The following is a 22,041-nucleotide window of genomic DNA, read 5'->3' as shown; positions in this document are numbered from 1 at the left end:
TTTTAAAATACATAATATCTAGAAATGAAGACGATACACATGTATGTACATATTGCGTATATGTTTTAGAAAATATCAACGTAAAACATTACATGATCTATTTTATCATAAGTCCTGGTTCCTTTAAGAGCAATTGCAATTGCTATGACGATATACACGAGCCAGACGGTCCCTAACAGCATTCAAGAATCCATCGAGACTCTTCAAGAGCCACCGTCACGTACATTTTAGAGCCGTGGCGTACGCTCCGAAAGGCAGGATGTCGCAATAGTATAACATAAGACGGCGGCATTTATCAAAAATGCATGAGACTCTTCGTTTGCGAGACTACGACGACGACGACGACGATGAGGTGAGCGTCTAAAGCATCTCCACGTGTCGCCGACTTGGACCTTCGCTGGAGCACGTAGCAAGAAGAAACTACGAATCGAAAGAAGGAGGAGGGCAATCGGGAAGGGGAGAGAATGTAAGAAAGGGTGCACTCGAATTTTCGTGATGTCTGGTTCGACAATACGCCGCCTGGTCTAAACGGCTGTTCATTCAATGGCTCCGCCGGGCGAGACCTGATAAACCGACTTGTCCTACCTCCGACTATCTCGCTTGTAAACTCATCCCCTGTCCACTCAAGCTGATTCCCTCCATATCCTTCCCTTCGTGCTAGGCGATTCTACTAGAGTCGAACGTCTTAGAATGTTTTTTCTCTGACTCAGGAGTTAATCCATACACGATGAATGAGTTCATGATTTTTCTATTTCTTTTATTGTGTTTCTTATTTAAATTATTCATTTGGATGCGCTCAATGATAAGAGTGAAGTTAATTTGCAAGATATAAGAAGTCATCTTATGTTTCGATCCAATGATAAATATTCAACGATGGAAATACAAAAGCATACTGATAATATTTCACAAATAGATAGAATTAATATAAAGAGAAAAAATAGAATTTTTTTGTTACAAACTTATCGATAAAATATAATAATATTTATTTTATTTTATCTCAAGAGGAAAAATTTTAAATCTAAAAAGAGAGGAAGAGAGAGAATTCAGCTTATATCATATTTTATGTTATAAAAAATGAGAAAATAGCGTAAATTATAATATAAATTCATCATCATTTTATTATAATGTGTTTCTCTATTTTTTAAATTATATTAATTTTGTCCATGAGCTTAGCTTTACAATTATTTCTTCGATCATATTACTTTTCAATTATTTCTCGTTTACTTAGTACTCACCGTCGTTCAACTACGAAACTCAGAGTTTTCGAGAGGAACTTCCTGCATCTCGTAGATATCAACAGCTTCAACAGCTCTGTCCCTCTCTCTTTCTAGTAGCGTACGAGCTTTCAATTCACGGACTTCCGCTGTCCAAGCGCGGCAGCGTGGACTGTCAGACGCAGACTTTCGTCCAGGTTTTTATGAAAAATCTTTTCCATAGAAAATCCTCATCCCATTTCAAGAACCATCCAAAGTCCCGGAAATTTTCATCCGTAGAAGCGATCGTTTCTCCTCGCTTCTCCGCTGCTTTTAAATTCTAGGAAAGCGAACCCGCAATACTTTCACTGATTTCACACGATCTATAGCTCACTTGCGATTCTTATGAAGTCGCTGCTCCTTCGATATTTCATTGCTTTCGTTATTCTTACCTGTTATTCTTTCTCCCACTCGATACCATATTTTTAGTAATAACAAGTTTCTATCTCTTCTATATGGTTGATATATACAGAAGATTCTATTTTTGTTTATATGTTGACAATTAAAGTTCAAGAAAAACTCTGAAAAGATCCAAAAGTTTAATTTTGATAATTTAAAATTTGATAGATTTCAGGAAAAATAATATTTAATAAATTCGTTGCAGAATTTATTATTAAAATTAAGTTTCAAAGATCCTAAATCATCCACACATCTAAATTAAATTTAAACGTGAAATTAATTGTCTCTTCTTTAGCTTTATTAATTGAAAAATTCTTCAGCGCAGATTCGCCTAAAGCTATGAAGAATTTATAGATTTTTATGTGAAATCGCGAGGTTTCGCGAAAAGCCGAGGCGTGTAAACTACTTCATTTCCATGCTCTATGACATGAATAGAGCGCGGAAATTCCTTTTGACGATCAAATTGATAGCGTACAGTATTCACGTAGAATTGCAAAGCGAACTCTCGTTTCCGTCTTTCTTTTCCTATCGTCGCTTCAGACTGAATAGCTCACATTGATTTGTTCGCGGCTCCTAGTTTATAGTCTCGCCTTATTCCGGGACATCAGCCACTCTCGCGTATCAGATCCGATAAAAACCATCTCTCGGTCTGTGTCCCCACTCCTCTTTTCGGAAAACCGTTAATTCAAATCGTTCAATCGCTCTGAAAGAGCTAGGTCGCGCGATATAGGCTCGACCTTCTCTTAACGATGTCGAAAAGGAAATAAAGAATCACTCGCCCTTCGTAGTTTATTGTCTTAATACGAAGGAAGAAGAAGATGGATTCTTTTTTTCTCTCCAAGAATATTATCTCGTAATCGTGGATTGTCACAAAAGTGCTTTATTGAAATAAAGCCGAAATGATATTGAGATAATGTCTATTTGACTCTTTAGTTTCAACTCAGTAACTTTATATCGATGCTTTTAAATATTTCCAAGCGCATCAATTACATCAGAATTTAACGTCATAATTTCATTGAAATTCGATGTGAATTATCTTGCCAAGCATTTTGTATATTTTTTTTATCCTGCAGTCGACTTTGGACATTTTAAATTATTCAAGTTACCAATGTAAACTGCAAGCAAGTGCAGCGGATCATTAAATATGTAAGTTGATATTTTCAGCTAGCTGGATATCATGGTTGATACAGACTGATTATATGCGCATCGGCTGAGATCAGCTGACGGCAGAATTAATAATCTTCATTAACCTCTTTTTGACATCTTCACGATAAGTCAAATTCAGATATAATTAAGAGTTAATTTATTGTTAATTTTTTTATATAATTTTTTTTATATATGACATGCACTATTATATGACTTTAGACGTTTTTTCGATTATTTTTTAAATTTATTTCACAAGCACAACATAAATCCTAAATGAAAATTAAACAAGTTAACAATAAATTAGTATTTAATTATTCATTTGATTTTAATTTCTCATGATAGGAATGTCAGGTTAACGGAGGTCGTCTTTTGTTTTTCGCTTTTTAGAACGCATGTTCTTCTCCATTATCCCGCGTCTCTACTCAATTTTTCATCGATTGTGTTCCATCATATCGTATCAAAATGAGATGTCCGACCTGTTTGCAATCGCTCGCTCGTTCTCGCTCGAGTAGCATAGATCGTGCGACAGGGTAGGGGTTGATGGCAGGCAGGGCAAGTGCATAAAGCGGTTCATATTTACGCGCATGGCGGGGTCGCGTGCCTCGTGGCATAACGCCAACGGGCATAGCCGTACATTCAGAGTCCCCTCCTGGCCCTCCGAGTCCCGATCGGTGTAGTATACCAACGATCCTTGTTGTGTCGGGGCCGGGCGCTCGCGCGTACTGTTTATCATTGATAAACGTTCATATCGCGAGCTCCCCTTACCACTATCTTCCTGCCGGCCCGGCCTTACCTCCTCTCTATACGATCAGACACCGTAACGTATCCTCCAAACGCGTATTGTTTCTTATCCGACCTGTGTTTCGAGCTGATATTATCTGCCGCCAACGAAACGGGCTACTCCTGGAGATTAAGTTCGCGTCCAATGGTAACATCGCCATACAAAGCACAAGCGACACATAGATTAGACCAAACATGCATGCAGTGTAGTACTTAGAATCGGTTGCAATTTGTAGCATGAAAGGCTGACAGTAGTCGTCCAAATTAATAGTCACATATAGAAATTTCATATATTTTAAACAGATTCGAAAAAAAAATCTGTTCAAAATCTGTGTAATTTAACGTAGAGTTTAACGTTTAAAATCTGCGTAATTTTATTAGCTTCTTTTTTAATAGCTACGTAATTTAAATGCAGTTAAGAATTTATTCTATTTTAAATGATCTATATAAATCCTCCGAATAAAAACGTGGCGTGCGAAAGACACTACGTGAAATACGAGGAAAAAGAATGGAATCATACATTTTTAATGAGGAACGTTTACATCTTGCATCTTTTAATGTTCCCGAGATAGTGCGCCCGATGGAACTTTAATGGTGTATTAATAGTCACTGCGCGCGTGTCTGCATGCCAAGTTCAGAAGAGAAACGAGAAGAAGAGTGGTAGTGGGAAAGAGGAAAGAAGGAAGAGAACGAACGAAAAAAGTGTGCTGGCGAAGGTCTCCGTGACGGTCCGCACGTGTCGTTGCCATGAAGTAGCGAGTGCATTTACTCCTCGGTCGACTTTAAGTTTTTCCCCTATCTATATTTTACTCGTGAAACTAGACGTGCTATTGCTTGTCAGCGTCTTTTCACGTATCTTATTGTTGATTAGATCGATTTCATGTATATTCAAATTATTAACATTATTTTTTACTAAAAACAGAATTTCTAAGATACTTTTATATTTCTTCTTTGCATGGAATTATATTAATCATAACAATAAATATAAAATTTACTTTAAGATAAAAAAGTATCAGTAATATATTACAACATTAAAATCTCATGGCACATAAATAAGCGTAGAAAAATTGAAATTTTAATTCCTCAGGTGGAATGCTTTTTCGCGTGATCGAAAGTGTCAAAGATCGCGACGGTTAACTCTTTTTTTCACTTTACAGTTTCTAGGCAACATAGTGAACGGCTAGCCGAACACTTTAGGCAACTCTCTCGTTTTATCGAAACAGCCGCAACTGTTAGCCGCGGTTGAAAGGGTGGACCGGACAGCGGCAGCCGATAGCCCTCGGGGGTACTCGCGGGATTCGCTACGGCCCTGTCGGGAGATGGAGGGAGGATAGTACGGCAGGTACCGCATGATTCCCATGTTTCCTGGTTCCCAGGACTAATGTTCCCTCGGGCGGGATACCCGGTATATCTGCCCGGTATATCCGCCGCCCCTCAAACGACTGTTCTTCCTCCGTCGCCGGTTCTCTCTCAGTGGCCTCCCCTCTTTCCCTGCTACCGGGTGTCATAATAAAGCCTCGATCTTCGAGATAACGGTGTAGGTCGCCATAAAGCGCTTTACATTCGCAGTAAAAGAAACGTTAATCACGATGCCAGTTGGGGGAAGACCGGCGCTGTCGGATGGGTTTTACTGCACGCGGCTTTTATATCACATAATCAAGCCATTGGCAATAAAGCACGAATTAATGAACCGCAGACATGACACATGATTTTTGCTGTAAAGTGATAAGACACTATAGATCACAAATTTTGCACGTAAAATATGCTATGTTATTAGTATGCATGTATTTGTAGTCTCTCTAATATATGATTCTCTTCGTATGACTGGTTGATTTTCACTACATCTCGGAAATAATGCAACATTAAAATATTACAAAATAGTACAAAATAGCTTATTAAGTTAGCATATTCAAGTAAGTGAAATTATACTTGAGTATCTCGTAGACAATATATAATTTTGCCACAATTTTATTTAACAATAAGATAAATAACTTTTTACCAAATTTTTAATATTTTATTTAAATCCATCTCGGCTCTTTAATAAAATATTTTTAAAAAAAACAACAGTTGATATTAAAGATTTTAAGAGCTTTCTCTTCTTGGACATACAACGTTATCAGCAGATTAAATATTCACAAGCGTCAGCATTGCAGAGTATTGCGTTAACTTTGTGTAGTCAATACAACAAAAAACACTACAAAAAGCAAACATTGTATTTTTCGTAGCCGACGAATACTTATTTTGTAAAATGTACCAGCCACACGTAGAACCACAGTAAATTAGCGTGTCTAGTGTCTTATCGCGATACCTTGGCAAACCGATTAGCATTAAACGGTGTGAATGAGTGTCCCCGCAGGTTCCTCGTCCTTTCACTTGAATCACCAGATAAGAACACGCTCCGTAAGCGTTCTTTAACCGTGGACATTTCCATTCAGACACGACGGTCGCGTAACATTACTGTGCCAAAACATGCGTCGCTAAGGTAGAAAAGCGTAAAAGTCACGTAATTTTCTCAGGAAACCGCGGCATCCCCGGTCCGTTTTGCAACGTTAAGGCCCTCGTAAATTTCCCCGTAAAAGTGTCTGGCTACGGTCCAACCGATGGCCTTAAAAGATGGGTAGAGATGCTGTCCAACGAGAAAGATGCAAGCGGAAAAATTCCGGGTGGATGGGTATCAAAAAGGCTGGACCAATATTTTTGGCGATTAAGGAGGCACGGAGCAATCGCGCAGGGAGGAAAATTGAATTTCGCGATTTCTTCCTCCCCTTCATCCCTCTCTGTCTTTCTTTCCCTTACGGTGCTTTATTTCTCTTTACTCCCTCGCCTGTTCCTTCACAAAGTCGTTTCTACTACCGTTGTCGTTGGCGCTTCTCGAGAAAATATAACCCACTGCCGGCTGGCATGTTACTACCCTACACGCTGTCGTTATTCTGTAGCCATTCACGGAAACGACCGGCCAAAGTGCTAACCGATAAATATCGAAACACTTAGCTTCTGTTTTGATAGCGACTGCATTCAATGCGCCGCCGCCCAGCTTGCGCCTCTTTCTTTCTCTCCTTTCCTCTCTTTCCTGTTGATATTTTCCTTAGCTCATGATTTGCCCGGTTTCGACCTTTTCGATCTCGCCAAGAAAGCTTCCTCGAACGTGCAGAAACGTGGACAAGGAAGTTAAAAGGCGGAGCGAACGTTGTACAAATAGCCCAAGTAGTAGCGTAACTCTTCTGCTCTTACGAAACACATCATCAGTGATGTATCACGATTGAGAGTTTTAACGATTAAGGATTTCTATGCTGAAATCTTCTTTTAGCAACTGTAATTTATCGATTTTATTTGAACGCGTCCTTTTCGAGATTCATAACGAACAAGATGGACGGATGCAAAATCGCCCAGCGAATTAAACTAGAAAAAAATATACTACTGCGCTAAAATATAATTATATAATTATACACTTTATTGTAGAAAATGAAAATTTAATTCCTTTAGTTCATCTCGTAACTTATTTAAAATTTATTTAATAGATTCGTATTATGTTTAATTTTTTGCTGAATTTTTTCCCCGACTTCTTCGACAAAATAGGCGACTTTCATATCATACTCATTACTCATTAGAAATGAGTTTTTCATAAAAAGAGAAAATACATCTTCATCACCGTTCTGTTATTTTCTAATATAGACACCGCTTTACCGATTGCCAACATCGAGCTTCATTAATATCAAGTCCCTTCGCTCATCCTCAGACGCGCGAACTCGATATTCGTCCCGAGAACGAAAAGCGCTCGAGTACGCGAAATAATTATATGGCTCACTGGATGGTTTCTTTCGCGTCGCGATATCGAGTTTATCTTTATACGCCTGGCTGAATAGAAGCCGGAGACGGACTCGGGAGGTCGGGACCGTAACGGATATCCTATTATCCATTAACGTGTACCACTCGACGGCCCTTTCCTATCACCTGCCCCTTCCACTTTCCCCGGTCATCCTCTTCACTTCAGGACGATTTATCGATTTCGTCGGGCTCTTCTCGCGCGTTATTTAATTCCGCGGCTATTTCGAATGTCGAGCGATATGAAAGATCTTCCCACGCTCGACGCAAGTGAATATTATTAAAGGATCATCCTCTGATCGCTCGCCAGTGTCGTTTGACACTTGGATCGTTCTTATATTCTATTCTTAATTATTTATTCTTAATTATTAATCTATTCTTAATTAGCATCCGTGCAGAAGTTGATAAACAAAATTGTTATTGCGTCTCGCGAAAAACATCATTTATTCAAATAATCTCTTGAACAGGATGTTTAATTCTATGTGTGTTTAACTATACATTTGGTTAACTCAAATTGAACTGTTTGCGTTCAAAATACAATAGTTCTCCGCAATGAAATCCACGTTTCAATTGCTCACAATTTTGCGGCGTTCGAAATTCGGATTAGAGGGCCGCACTAATAGATTGTTCATTAAACCATTGCAAACCGCTTAATTCTATCCCGATATATTTATTCTACAGTTATTACAGCTATTTGACCACTGTAATATATAATTGTTCGTAACCCCTTTTACCTTGTATTATATTTTTCCTATATATTTGAAAATTCTTTCGAAAAAGAATATTCAGCACTAATATATCTAATCTTTCCTTTACATTTTTTATGAACTTATAATAAAGGATGCAAAATAACAATGTTTCAAGCAAAGTGAAATTGTATACTCGGTACAAATTATGTGTAATGTGTGTGTGTGTATTCGCATGCCTAATACGTAACGTTTCCACAGTCAGTTTCAAAGGTAAGGGGCGGTTTCCCTTTTGTGACGCGTATAAAGCCGCTCTAACGAGACCTCGATTTATCGAACATGCGGTTGGTTGCCTCTCCCTGCGAACACTGTCATTATGGGCTATTTTGTGGTTTTTCCGTTTGAAGTGTTAATCAACCGACTGCAACAATGCTTCTGTAAGCAAAGTTTAAATGGCGAAATGTAAACAATGTCACGACATAAAGAGATTTCCTCCCTTTGCGGTGCTTTTTACATGAATTCCTTCTCGAATTACTAAAAAAATATATTCTGTTTTTATCGAAATAATGGGGTACATTTTATTTAGTTTGTTTCCTGTTTCTTTATACGCGCATTTCAAATCAATCAATCTCTATTTTTCCAAGTTACTTTAGTTTTACAAACATGCCAGATACGACCGTACGTACACATTCCAATTTAGATCGAGTAAAAATAATGACCATCTCGCATGAAATTATGCATGCATTTTGAAGCGATTTTCGTCGGTCAATTCGTGTATGATATAATTCCGTTCCCGCAGCGCCGATTTCCGGAAAATTTCATATTACAGAGTCGCATCACACAATTTGTGAATCCAATTTCGTTTAATGTTCATTACAATGAAAATAACAGACAGTTATGACCGCGGACGCGTTATCGAATATATGTAGTATCTGCGTTTCATCAAGATATGTTGTGAAAAATTTCGTATGCCCGAATAATGCTCATTAATGTTATCTGATACGTAATGATATCGATTTTTTCCTATATAATAAAATGTTCGTAAACTGCCTGCGACACGTATAGATATGATATTTTATCGCATCACCGCGCTCTGTTTCCAATAATGTGCGGGCAAGTTGGATCACGTACCGCGAAAGTAACGCGTAAATTAAATGAACCGCTGATCAAAGCTGACTTACTTTGATCCATTGACGGTTCTCGCGCGAGGGACGCGTCGCGAAAAGGACGGAAAACAAGATAGAGCGCTATGAGGCGAGAGAACGAAGCGGATCGTTGATGCAGCTGATTCTCCCGCGTGCGTACAGTAATGCGACTCCGTAATTACGTTATTCGCGGCTGATCGGCCCGCCAGTACGTCCGCGTTAACGTAATTATCAAGGAATCGATCACTTATTCCGCTGCGCTATTCCCGACTTCTCCCTCTCTCGATCGAGCCTCTCTAATTCCCCGTCGCGTCCCGTCTCTCCTGCTCCTCGGAATCCTCCCGACGAAAAGTTTTCCGCGATTGGACGCCGGATGCAATTAAATTGCAACGACGAACACGCGACGGGAAATAGCCCGAAATGAGAAAGGGGTTAACCTTTTCGTCCGTGATTCGAAAAGTCGCGCGAAGCTGTTACGTCGGATCGGTAATTGGATATGACACATCAAAAGCGCCGCGTTTTTTCGCCTTTGATTGGTCATTTATCGTTTTATATCCTTTTTATGTCATGTCTGTTTAATGCTTCTGTAGGTTTTTATTCGATTTGGAAAAATAGAGCTTACGGAATTGCTTTCCAGTTTTCTTTTAATATAAAGCGTGGTTTAATTCTTGAAGTTAAATAGAGAAATCATATGCTTTAAATTTAACCAAGGTAAATCGTAGATTGAAATCGGTCAAATTGTATCCTTGTTCTATTATATTACTATAATGTAATACGATTAAATTTACTGAAGCGGATGATTTTATTAAAGTTACATACTCTGGTGATTTTATTAAAATAACATACTCTGACAGTAAATTGGAAATGCTGAAAAGACGTCTAAACTAAACTCGTCAGCTCTTACGCCTCGAGACGCAGCGAAAACAGAAATCCCTCGGGTGTCGAATTGCACTATCTCAGGTGGCATTCTCATGAGATATCTATCAAGCCTTCATTTTCCAGGTGCCGTTTGAAAAATCGAAACGCTGCAAAGACTCCCTGGGGTCGCCATGCCGCTTTCTTCTTCGTCGGGACCTTATCGGGCTGTGTTCCGACAGAAGCCAAACCTCGGTTTTTGCGACGGATAGGGGTAGTATACCGCCGAATGGGGTTCCAACGTTTGCGTGTTGGCGGAACCGTCTCATTTGCATAATGCTGTTGGTACTGCTTGGCTGCCGATGCGACGGACGAGGGGAGGGTGCGGGGCGAAATTGCACTTTGCGAGAAAGTGAAATGGCAAGGATAGAACTTGAGAAATAAAGGCGCTCGAGATCGCCTAGGTATCTGGCAGGTGTGAATTTTGCCTCTTATTATTTCAAATTTTTTTCAATTAAAATTTTTCCGAGAATGGCAATGTAAATTTGTTTAAACAAAAAGCGACATAAAATAATTATCAAAATATTGATTTGTTGCGCGATATGGAATAAAAAGCAATTAATATAATGATGTAGAGAAAATAAAGAGAAAATTGTGAGGAAAAATACATATTTTTTTTTGCGACAACATAAAATTTGAAAAATTTCGCTTTATATTGCATATAATAAAGTCAATTATCGATGGTATTATATATTCAATTGATCGCCAGCAGCTATGCTCGCGAGTTTTGCCAGAAACAATGGCAACGCCGGTAAAAAATCGTTTATCGTCGGTTGATATTGCATTAAAAAGGGAATACAATCCGCGTAATCGTGGGGAGAGGATTTTGAATGACGGGCACGTTCCTGCAATATGCATAACCGAGACTCGGAACATGGGAAACCTCTTTGTGAAGCGCGCGATCGGCTCACTAAATCATTCATTGCCTTGGACCGTCTCGGATGACTAATTAACGCCGGCGCAGATTGCTTTATCGAGCCTTTCTCCGTTTATCTAATCAATGTAACTCTTCGTGAATTCTCCGAACAAGATGGTTTTATACTCTTAACCATGAGAAAACTGCATGACGTGCTTTATTAAATGGATTATTGAAGATTTTTTTTTGATCACGAAGAGTTTAATAAAATTTAATATCAAAACAACGTTGCAATTACATCAATATATAATTATGTAGCTTTTATAACAATAAATATTGAAGTAGAATTTCTCTCTTCTCGCATTGCAATATAATATATTTATAATAATATTCAGATGTAGATATTAAGAGGTAATTTACATTCTCTTCAGCAAAATATCGAAAAATAAACTGATTGAACTTAATGTATTTTGTGAATATCGTTATATATGATTGTAATTACGTGGTTATATGTTCAATATTAATTTATTAACAGCGAGGCTTGATATACTATCCTCTTTGGGGTGTAATACCTTATCGATGTCCGCATCGGCAAAGCATCCATTAATTTATTCGCAAAATAATCCTTTCTCCATTAAGGCGTTGTCGTTTCGTTGTGGTACGAGGCCGGTCATTTACCAGCGCAAGGTGCAGCATTTACTGACATTTTCTAAGTGAACGAGTGCATCAAGGGACGCCCACAAAGAGAATATTCATAAAGTAGAACAACGAACGCTCTCGTCCTATCCTTCGCGACAGAAGAGCACGCGGAGAGTGGAAGGACGAAGTTTGGACGGCGTGGTAGTTGAGCCGCTTAACGATAGACGATACCCGTCTCGTCCATTTCCATGAGCATCGGAGGCCTTCTTGCAGCCGATCGGCTGTGTTCGTGTGTTTCATATCTCGGGTACACGATAATAATTTATATCATCGTGCTAATGAGACGCGTAATGGACCCAGTAATAAATTAGTATTGTGTATTAGGCATTATTAATTATATTTAACTCTCATCTCGCGGCGCGATTTTCAATCGTTTTTCAGACAATGTAAAAGATACAACGTACGTTATTAATATTACATTATTTGAATTTTTACTCATTGCCAATAGAAATAATATAATATTTTAATGATTTAACATAGCATCACGTACACTTACATTGAATTAAAGTATTTTTATTTATATTGCCCATTCACGTAATTCAACCTTCATCAGAAGTTTTTACATTGAATATCATTAATATTGTTCTAGTGAAAAATTTTAGATCTACATCAAGTCAAATTATAAATTCCCCAATTTCTCAATAAATTAAGATATTTAATTTTATTAAGCTGAAAAAAATATTTAGATAAGTAGTGCGTATTCATCACTCATGAAATTATTTATTTAATTTTTCTCTTTTTCTCTTTCAGAATTCTCTTATTCGCCATTTAACAATAGTCTTGTTTGGAAAATTCGCAAAGAGATGCGCGGACGAATGTGAATCAAATTTTATCGCTAGTTCGACCCGATAACGCCGTAGGCCTTAGCCTGTTTTACATTTAAAACGCATTACCGCGCCGGCCGCTTCGAGCCCCGCGCGGTGATAAAATGAAATTAATGATTCTGCTTGCCGATATGAGATATATCGACAAGACGACGAGGGTGGCAGCGGGGAGAGAAAACACGCATCGCGCGCGCAAGTTGACGCGAGAGGAAAGAAAAGGCGCATCGAGATAAGGCGAAATCCTAACGCGACCTGTCGATCATTCCAGCAGACTTCAAGAAATCACCCTCTGTCGCGGAACAATGTGAATCAATGTATAAACCCAGTCACAAAAAAAAGTTTCTTGTATTTGAGAATCGATTCGAATACGATGTTCCATGCAGATGCGAAATATATTCTTTATAATTTCTCGTTGAGATTAATTATAATTGTGCGTTAAATATATTCCCAAACTTGCCATTAAAAAAACATACATTAATAATAAATTTTCGATTTTTAATTAATATCGAAATATTTAGTCATTAATAATTTTGTTATCTAAAGAATTTTTTTATGTAAGTTTAATGATCAAGTAATAAATATAAAATTTCGCTATATATTATATATTTCTCGACGTTATGAAATATAATTGTAAAAACCCGCTTTTCGCAGCAATCTTGAGACCGTGCTGATTAATATAATTTCGTTTGAAAATTAATTAATGCGAATAATGCGCGTATAATAGCGAATCTAGTTTTGCGCATATGCCTGTAGATTTCAAATATTCTATTATTTTCATTGCCTATTTTGTAGCGCTATTATAACTCATTAAATGTGATTAATTAACAAAGTCATTAAGTATCATTATCGCATCATTAAACCGTACAGAGAATAACATAATTACATTCATTCAATTGCGAACGTACGTGTTCCATTTTATGAATTACTATTATGCGAGCTAATTGGACGACTGATCACTCGATAGTATCAACTTTCATTATAAAATAGATTGAGAGATATTCGTATTTATTATCCTTTAAATTTAAATATCGAATAATTCGATAAAGAAGAAAATCGATAATTAATAATTTTCTTCTCTTTTTTAAATTTAAGTAAAAAATTCTCAAAAATGCAGAAAAATTTTTTTAAAAACAACAGCTCCACTGAAGACATTTATATACACTTATTTAATTTTTTTCAATACTGCCTGTTAAATTTTAGTCGTTTCTCCAGACATTTCCCGAATTCTTTCTTGGGATACTGTAAAAGATCATCTCATTTCTTTTAAACGTTACAATCCCGGTTTCGACTCGCAGAAATTAGATTAGCCGTTTGAGGACAATCGGCAACAATTCCGCGAATGCGAGAATTTCATTCGATCGTATTTAAAGTCCTGCAACTAGGAAAGAAACACATTGAATGGGCGCGAATGTCAGAGGGTGAAGGAGCAAACAGAAAAAAAAAGTTGAAAACATAGGAAACAGCTATTTCCCTGCATTAGCCGGGCCGCTTTTTGCTCTTGGGGGAGGGTTATAGCCGGCGGGAATACCTCACGAGGGTCAGAAAATATGAGGAGACTCGTCCCGGTAATAGACGAGCACTATTAATTAGGTAGATTAAACTTTAAGTGCCCATCGTTAGCCGGGACCAGGCAGGAGGTTCGTTATCCTCCGGGAGGCAGAGAGCGAAAAGAATAAAAAAAAAAGAAAATAAGAGAACTATGGGATACGCGAACGGACAGGAGATTCTCTCCGATGTGACATTTACATGCGGCTGAGAGAAAGAACAGCGGAAAGTATAGGTTTTCCTTTTTTTCTCTCTTTTTTGTATGAGTGCTAATCTCGGCAAGGGAATTCGTTATGACTGTAATGGACTGGCGCGAAATGGATTAACGCGATACATCACCGTCTCTCGTTTTGCGTCGAGGACATCGGGATGCACGCTTGGCGGTGGACAAGCTTAATCGATTCAAGGACCGAGGTGTTAGCGAGAACGATTTTTGATAACCTCTCGGTAATAAATAACGATTGCGGCGCGCGAGCAGGCGATTCGAGAAGCAACGGACGTCGAGACCGCAGAATCCGTTTAATACCGGTCCTCTCGGTATTGCACCTTTTTTTCTTCGCTGCCGCTTCTTCTTTAGTCGGCTCGACAGTCTGCTCCTGCCACACCGCTTTTTCCGTCTGTGGCTCCTCTGGGACTTCTGGTACCCGTCCGGCCATCCGACATTAATGGACTCCCTCAAGACCGGCCGCCTCGTCTCAGATGAACAGACGGACAGCCGGAAGAAGTAACTATTTTAACAGAAATTGTATTTGATATCTGTTTGGGCTTTTATCCGGGCTCTATTGGCGCCGTGGATGTTAATTTCATTTGTTAGACGGCATAAATTGATTTTCCGCCTCGAGAAACACGGGTTCCCTTTGATCGCTTCTGCGAATTTGACGCGCAAATATTGTTGGTAAAATTTTTCAATTTATATATATAAAATTGTCTGGATCAAAATATCAAACATGAAAAATAATTAAAACACACAGGTATGTTGTGGAATTTTTTGTAAACGCAATTCTATCCTAACAAAATTATCGTTAATAATGTGAATATGTTTGAATATCGTATACAATAGGATCGTAAATTTTTATTAAAGATTATTGTTTGCGTACACATTCTACGAAACCAAAATGAGCGAAAATGGAAAGAGCGTTCTACGCTTTTGTATTTTCGACGACATCTCTCTTCCATTTTGAAATTAAATCTTCCGATTTTATCCGGCAAAAGCTCGGATTTCCTAGAAGATCGTGGCGAGAGAATGCGAGGTAGATGTATCGCCTCCACCTTTGCCACCAAGTCAATAATCGATAATACTCGTACTCACAGGGCTATGAACCCCGACAGGACCACATTCCGTCCCTCTCACCTCCCTTCCAATCCCGTTCATCGGTCGCAGCGTGATATCGTGGCCCGCGTTTGGAACTTTAATAAAATATCTGAAATACCAATATATTGTTTCACGTTCATATTCGAGCATGTCATTGTATTAGGATCGAACCGATTAAACGCGCGGATGCATTCGGTATACGGCAATTTTGCTTTTGGCGCGGGCAAATTACATAATTCGTTTGGAACTTCTGCGTCACAGAGCAATTCGTTGAGCTGGTTATCAATGTTAAAAATGTTACAGTAAAATGCGCTACACCGAAATACCCTTCCGTTAAATGCCGTTGGATAAAGCATGCTTTGTAAAATATTTCGCTTTTATTCATACATAGTGTATAGTTGAAATATACATATTCGCATCTACACATATATGTATAAAGATAAATTAGATAAAAGAAATAAGATGTGCGAAAAATAAAAATGTATATAAAAGTAAATAAAAATATTTTGCTCAATTTTTCAATTGAATGCAATTACAATAACGTCAACTCGAGATATAAAAATATTTATTCGAGCACAATTCGCATTTTTTGCATGAATTTTGTAATTGTATATTTATTCGAAATAGTATTCTTTAAAGTAGAAATAATAAATACGATTTTTTGTGCTAAAATATATCTACTGTCTTTTGGCCATATAAAATACACATATACGTCATTATTCTAATTTTAAAGTAGTATAAAGAATTAATCTGCCTCATAATTGCATTCTTGCGTATCATCCACTTGTTGAGGCAAATTTAAGATAACACCGGGAGAGTTATAGCGCACAATCGACTACGGGAACTATCAACGAATTCTCGACTATGGCATCGTTAACGAGATCCGAGGAAAAGTGCCACTAGACGGCGAACTTCTGACAGAGAAAACAAATGAACGTCGTCAAACTTGAATTTTCAAGTTCAAGTCCCCGTTCTACCGACCTCTCTTTTCCACTTTTTCTCTCTTTCCCGTTTCCGCTCACGTACGCGGCTTCGATATGAACTTTCTTCCCGCTTCCTTCCGCCCGCTTTTATATCCACGAACGATAGAGACAAGAATGTCGACGGTGGCGCGAGGAAGAAGGTAGGATGAACAAGACGAAGTTCTTGTCCGAAAAAGTTGAGAGCTCGCGCTGTAACGAGGAGACGGGGATTAAACAATACCGGGTCCCTTCACTTCAGAAAAGTTGAGTGCGATTCGCTCCACGCCTCCTTCGTGCCCCGGCATGCGAGGTCAGGAGGATCGGAAATAATTGTCCTGGAATTTTAAAGTCTCCTCAAGAGAGAGCACGTATTAAAACTATTATCATATATTTTGCCATTTTTTCTTAAAGGAAAAATATTGAGACACTAATCATGCTTAAGCGGTGGAAAATAGAAATTGGTAAAAAATGCGCTCCCAAGCTCCCTTCGCGAATGCATAGGAAAAGTTAGATGATAATCTTTCTTCACGAATGACGTTTCTTAACACCGAGACACGGCAACGTGCTTAACTCTTAATTAACAGTATTTCATGGAAACAACAAACTCTAATTAGCAGTGTTACATGGTACGCGTCATAAATCTTTGAAAAAACGCGGTATGCAAAATCTCACGGCTAATTACGTCTTTAAATGCACATTTGTATTATTTATCTACCTACTGTCATCGACCAGTTTCCAGCATGCGGTCGCATGAAACGGAAGGTAGTAAAAGGGATGACTTTTAGTGCCATGAGAGCGTTGCTGGAAGCTGCGTGGCTTCGAGTATCAGCCGCAATAGACGCACCGGCGACTTATTATCGTGCACCACGAGTACAAAGGAGCTTAGACCACCGAGTACGAGCTTTAAGGTGGCTTTAAGGATCCCCGGGTAAGTCCGGCCGACAATTACTCCATTGTTCTCTTCGTGAGTGTTTAGGCAGCAAATGTTCATAATAATTAATAAAGCGCGAGCGCATAAGACGCACTTATATAACATCGAAGGCCCTTGTCGGTCCTAGCTTCTCTGCTCGAATCCGCTTTGCGAATTCTCGGATTTGCAGAATGATGTACGCTGCACGAATCGTTAAAAAAGTTTAAATGAGTCCACACCGAGTGGACAAAGTTGAAGAATAGACCCGAGATAACGCGAGGAAGTGCTCGCAGCGTGTCCTTATCGTCGATAAAAAACGCGATATTGCTCTTTTAATTATTCGTTCGTGTATCTTAATAAATTCATATATCTCTTTTATTTTCAAGGAAGATAATTATAAAGATTAAATTTATATATATTTTTATATATTAAAATGTTATCATTTTATCATTATTTAATCAGAATACTACCAGGGCTTAGTTGATCTAAAATTTAATTTATATTCAACGCACGCCATAAATGCGAACAAAAGATCTTGCATTATTCACGCAGAGAATAAATGTGTATACAGTTGTGAGTAGATCCGTTGGGCGAATCTACCCGTGAATTTTTCACGGAAAGTCCGTCCGAGGATATCGCGGAGATTTCTTTTTACGTGCGTGTCGACGAGCGGTTAGCGAGAAAAACATTTCGCGAAATTCGCAAGCAGGCGAATGGGCAGCATCGTGACGGTAACAGACGTGGCCACCGCGATGCGGAGAGCCGCGGCGAGCCGCAAAAAGTGCAGTTTGACACGAAGTCGACCCTTCTCAGACTGGTGAACAATCCAGTGGAAAACAATGGCCGCTTCTATTCTAACTTCCGCCGTATTGCTTCCGTCTTTCCGCCGGGTGGCTGTCTAGCCGCTAACATATTTCGTCGCTCGACGCTGTTTCTTCCAATGTGTCGGACCGTGTGTCGGGCTTCTTGTTTGTCCACTTAATGGATAACACGCGAATTAACAAAGGTCCATGCTGATGTTTTCGGTGCTCGTGAAGCGAGTAAATTGCATGACGAGAGACGCCTAAAGCCACCGTCGTGTTGCGGAATAAGGTGAGACAATGATTAGAATTAATGTACGTTGTACATGGAAGGATTTTTATTTACAGGATGAGGGATTACGACAGGATATAATTTTGCGATGAATGATTCTTTCCTTCTTTCTCTCTTCAATATATAAAAAATACTATTTTTATTTAACTTCTATTTTAAATCTCAAAGTATAATACGTCGAAAATCTATTTAAGAGATATGCCGGCATTGCAAAGCAATACAAAGTTCCGCATTGAAAAATAATGCAGATGTATTAGAGAGTGTTGGAAACTCCTGGGTGTCCCCCAGGACAGATGAGACGTGGCAGTTCGTTCTATTGAAAATGGCAGCTAGCTTAGAGAGTTGTACAAACTTTCTTTGCCGAGAGGTGCCGAAACACTTCTGCGGAAAACAATGGCTTCAGTTGCACCGACTCTTATTCTTTCCTTCCGTCCTCTTCTGCGTCTCTGTCTGCACAAATAGAATTTTATTCTCGATCTCGATCTTTTCGCATACTTCATCACGTAATGCAATCTACTGCAATTTGTTTTCCATTTTCTTTGTGATTCGCTTTGAGGATTTTCTTTCAAGACAATACGAGCAAGATGAAAAATATCCTTGTCCCAACGAAGCGATTAAATGAATACCGAAATATTAACGATATAGATAGACGACGAAGATACAATTTAAAATGTAAGAAATCTATATAGACAATTTATCGGTAACATAACTCCGAGTAATCGTCCGATGCGTGGAAATTCCACGACAGGAGACGTAGAATGGTATATTTTTTATTCAAGGTAAGTCGGTGAGAAAATGTAACGGTGGAAAGAAAAGAGATAAGAAAAAAGATCAAATAAAAAGAGAATATCTTCAAATTGGGGAAGCACTTACGCGATCCTCCGGTCGACTTTTATTTTTAATGGCATCGATGGATGGAAAAAGTTGGGCGCCCGAGTAAATAAGCGGCGGTGGAAGGAAACTCAGCCCTCTAAGCCGGCCGCCCCTTTTAAATTCTCAAGGTACTGCCGCGACGAGGGTGAACGTTGGCACCTCAAGCGATATATAAGAAACGTAAATCCACCGATTCTCTCTTTGTCGTCTCTGTCCTTCCCTCTCCTTCTCTCAGCTTCGCTGCTTAGATGTATATGTACGCGCCTTTACCCACCTTTACGGAACGGTGAGGAAGAGGGAATGAAGCGAGGCGAAAGGGAGACGCTTCTCCTCTATTTGAGCACTCCTCTCTTTCACTTTCTCTTTCTCTTGAGAAGAGCTACGCTTATCTGACTTGCTAATGCACCGGCGATATCTCTCAGGATTGCGGCGTGGCAGAGGGGGAGCGATGGCTTTGATTATTCGGTCCATGGACTCGCTGTTCTCCTCATTGTTTCTCTCATCGGGAATTACTAGCGAGAACAATTCTTTACATCGATTCGAACATATCAAGATACATTCGTAACATACGGCGCAATTAGTCGGCGATTTAAGCATTACGTGCTTACGCTTCTAGTGCCGTTCACGATTGCTTTCAAACTATAGAACAGAGGAGAAGTGCGGATGAGTGGCTATCACAAAACGCACGTGCCGCAATCTAATTTCTAATGCACCCACATTGCGGGCTTTGACATTTGTAACGATGCTTACTAGACCAATGATATGTTTCAAGATATTCAATCAATAATACTGATCGATATTTCATATTGTTGAATAAAAAAATATATCAAATTGTCTGAAGCTGCATTTTATTATGCAAAAAGTCTTGATATTAATTTGATTATAAATTTTCGGATCAGTTTTGATTTTTCTTCCATTGAAATAAATAATTGAAAATATAGAATTTCTCTCTCTTTCTCTGTTGTGTAGATCAATATCTTACATACAAAGAAATCGCGGCAAATGCTACAAAATTTTATCGTTGATTTATTTTCAAATATTTCTGATATTTTCTGATAATATTGAAATTATAGTGCAATTTTCGTTTTTATCATGACGAAAATTCATGAAGAAATTAAAAGGGAGATGTTTTCCCATCTTCTCGCGACATAAGACGATGTCTCTTCGTCTATAAGCATGTATTGTATGCTGATCCACCCCTCGAATATTGGGATGTCGAAAATGGGCGTATTCGATGTATTATTAATCCCTAGATAACAATGAACAGCGGTGCAGGGCCGATGGAATTCGCAAATTGAGACCATGAAGAGCATTCGTAATCTTGGCTAGTGGTTTTCGTCATTATTATTCCATGCATGTATAGGCTGACATTCCCTTGACATTATGGGGGAAAAATTTTTAACGATTTTTCCACCAACGTGTATATATCTGTATGATAACTTGAAACATATCGTACGCTCGCGGCTGTTTTCCATGACTTTAAAATTATAAAAATGATTATAAAACTATGTTTTACGAAACATATTAGATACAAAAAAATACGAAATTCCACTTATTCATTTAATTTGCTAATTTCAAGAGAACTGCTTCTTTTAAATTTTAGAAAATGTTTCGGCCGTTTAATCCTTAATCGTGGTGTCGGCTACCAGTCACTGCCACGTTCCCTTCTTTAAGAATGAGTGATGTCTCGGGGGTGCACTATTCGAGATAACCTTCTGTCCCGAAGGGCGAAAAAGTTAAGTATATAATTACTAGGAGATGACGAAGCTGGCCGGATGGAGCCACGGTAAGAATGTGCTGACTGTAATTTAAATTAACTGTGGATATTTTCTGCTATTATTGACTCCCGTTAAAAGAGATTATTACATTTTTTTTCTCTGAATAAATTAACAAGAAAAAAATATTTAATGAGAAAATATATATTTTCAGTGTAACAATATTTTATAAAATGAAATGAAAAGAACATTGTAACTGTTTTGCGAGAATAACGATAAAGTGATTTCTTAAACCGTTATTTGCTGACGCTTAAGATCAGTTAATTAAAAGAGTCAGTCAAGAGATCACAGCAACGACCGAAACCCGATATTAAAATGTAAATAGGTAGGGTTGTCAAATTGACGAATGAAAAAAGGTCTGGAAAAAAGTTTTTGACCCACTATTCAATTCCATCAACCCTCTCCGCCAACCCCGTAAGCCGTTTTCTCTCGAGAATAACCGTGTCCATCAGACGTCTCGTTATCGCGGTCCAGAGCAAATGCTGCCAGAGTTTTTTTTCGGAAACCCTATGCTTAATTAAAATCAGCGAAATTATAACATGTCTGAAATGCTCGACGTGTTCGAAATGAATTTTAGAAAAGATGCGTAGTTAAAATAGCTTTTGCTTATAAATAATTATGCTAGTACGTTACATATACGTAACATACGTAGTTGTTATAATTCTATAATTATGCGGAGTCTGGAGTTATCTCGGGATGATTTATAATATATCGTATGACATTTATAATGTATTATATGGATTTTTAATTGTATTACAATTGACTAAAATCTGCTTCTTAATTTTTATTTTTTTCAGGAAATTTATATAAATCTTAATCGAAATAATATATAAGCTTCAAATTTCTTTTTAAATTATTACAATTCTTAATTTATTACATTTCTACGGAGAATATTTATTTACATGGACACAAATATCTTCTTTAATCTCGTAGCATATTCGATACAAGTAGCAATTAAAAAAAAAGAAAAGAAAATATCTCTAATGAGAGAATCAAGATGACAAAAATGAATATCCCAGTGCGCCAATGCCGCGATCCCATCGAAGG

The 22,041-nt window shown here is 38.2% G+C and overlaps 1 protein-coding gene and 1 long non-coding RNA gene across 17 annotated transcripts in view; one reads left to right on the top strand and one right to left on the bottom strand.

Moving 5' to 3' along the window:
• LOC145975871 (uncharacterized) overlaps positions 1-22,041 on the bottom strand; it is a 322,438-nt gene that overhangs the window by 63,165 nt on the left and 237,232 nt on the right. The gene's annotated exons all lie outside the window — the stretch shown is intronic.
• Positions 1-22,041, top strand: part of LOC145975877 (uncharacterized) — a 277,761-nt gene that overhangs the window by 127,558 nt on the left and 128,162 nt on the right. Inside the window, exons 1-3 of one of the 7 annotated variants that reach the window (XR_014440117.1) lie at positions 10,235-10,561; positions 11,642-11,948; positions 12,452-12,977. The exons of 4 other annotated variants lie outside the window; for them this stretch is intronic. This is a non-coding gene — a long non-coding RNA (uncharacterized LOC145975877). Of the gene's footprint in view, positions 1-10,234; positions 10,562-11,641; positions 11,949-12,451; positions 12,978-20,822; positions 21,058-22,041 lie in introns of those variants that run through there. 2 more of the 7 variants (XR_014440108.1, XR_014440109.1) reach the window with 2 other exon arrangements.

This window comes from Camponotus vicinus, unplaced genomic scaffold (genome assembly GCF_025532165.1).
Source record: "Camponotus vicinus isolate PSW18456_S1 unplaced genomic scaffold, iyCamVici1.0 SCAF_8, whole genome shotgun sequence".
NCBI classification, from domain to species: domain Eukaryota; kingdom Metazoa; phylum Arthropoda; class Insecta; order Hymenoptera; family Formicidae; genus Camponotus; species Camponotus vicinus.
This window is presented reverse-complemented; position numbering and strand designations above follow the sequence as displayed.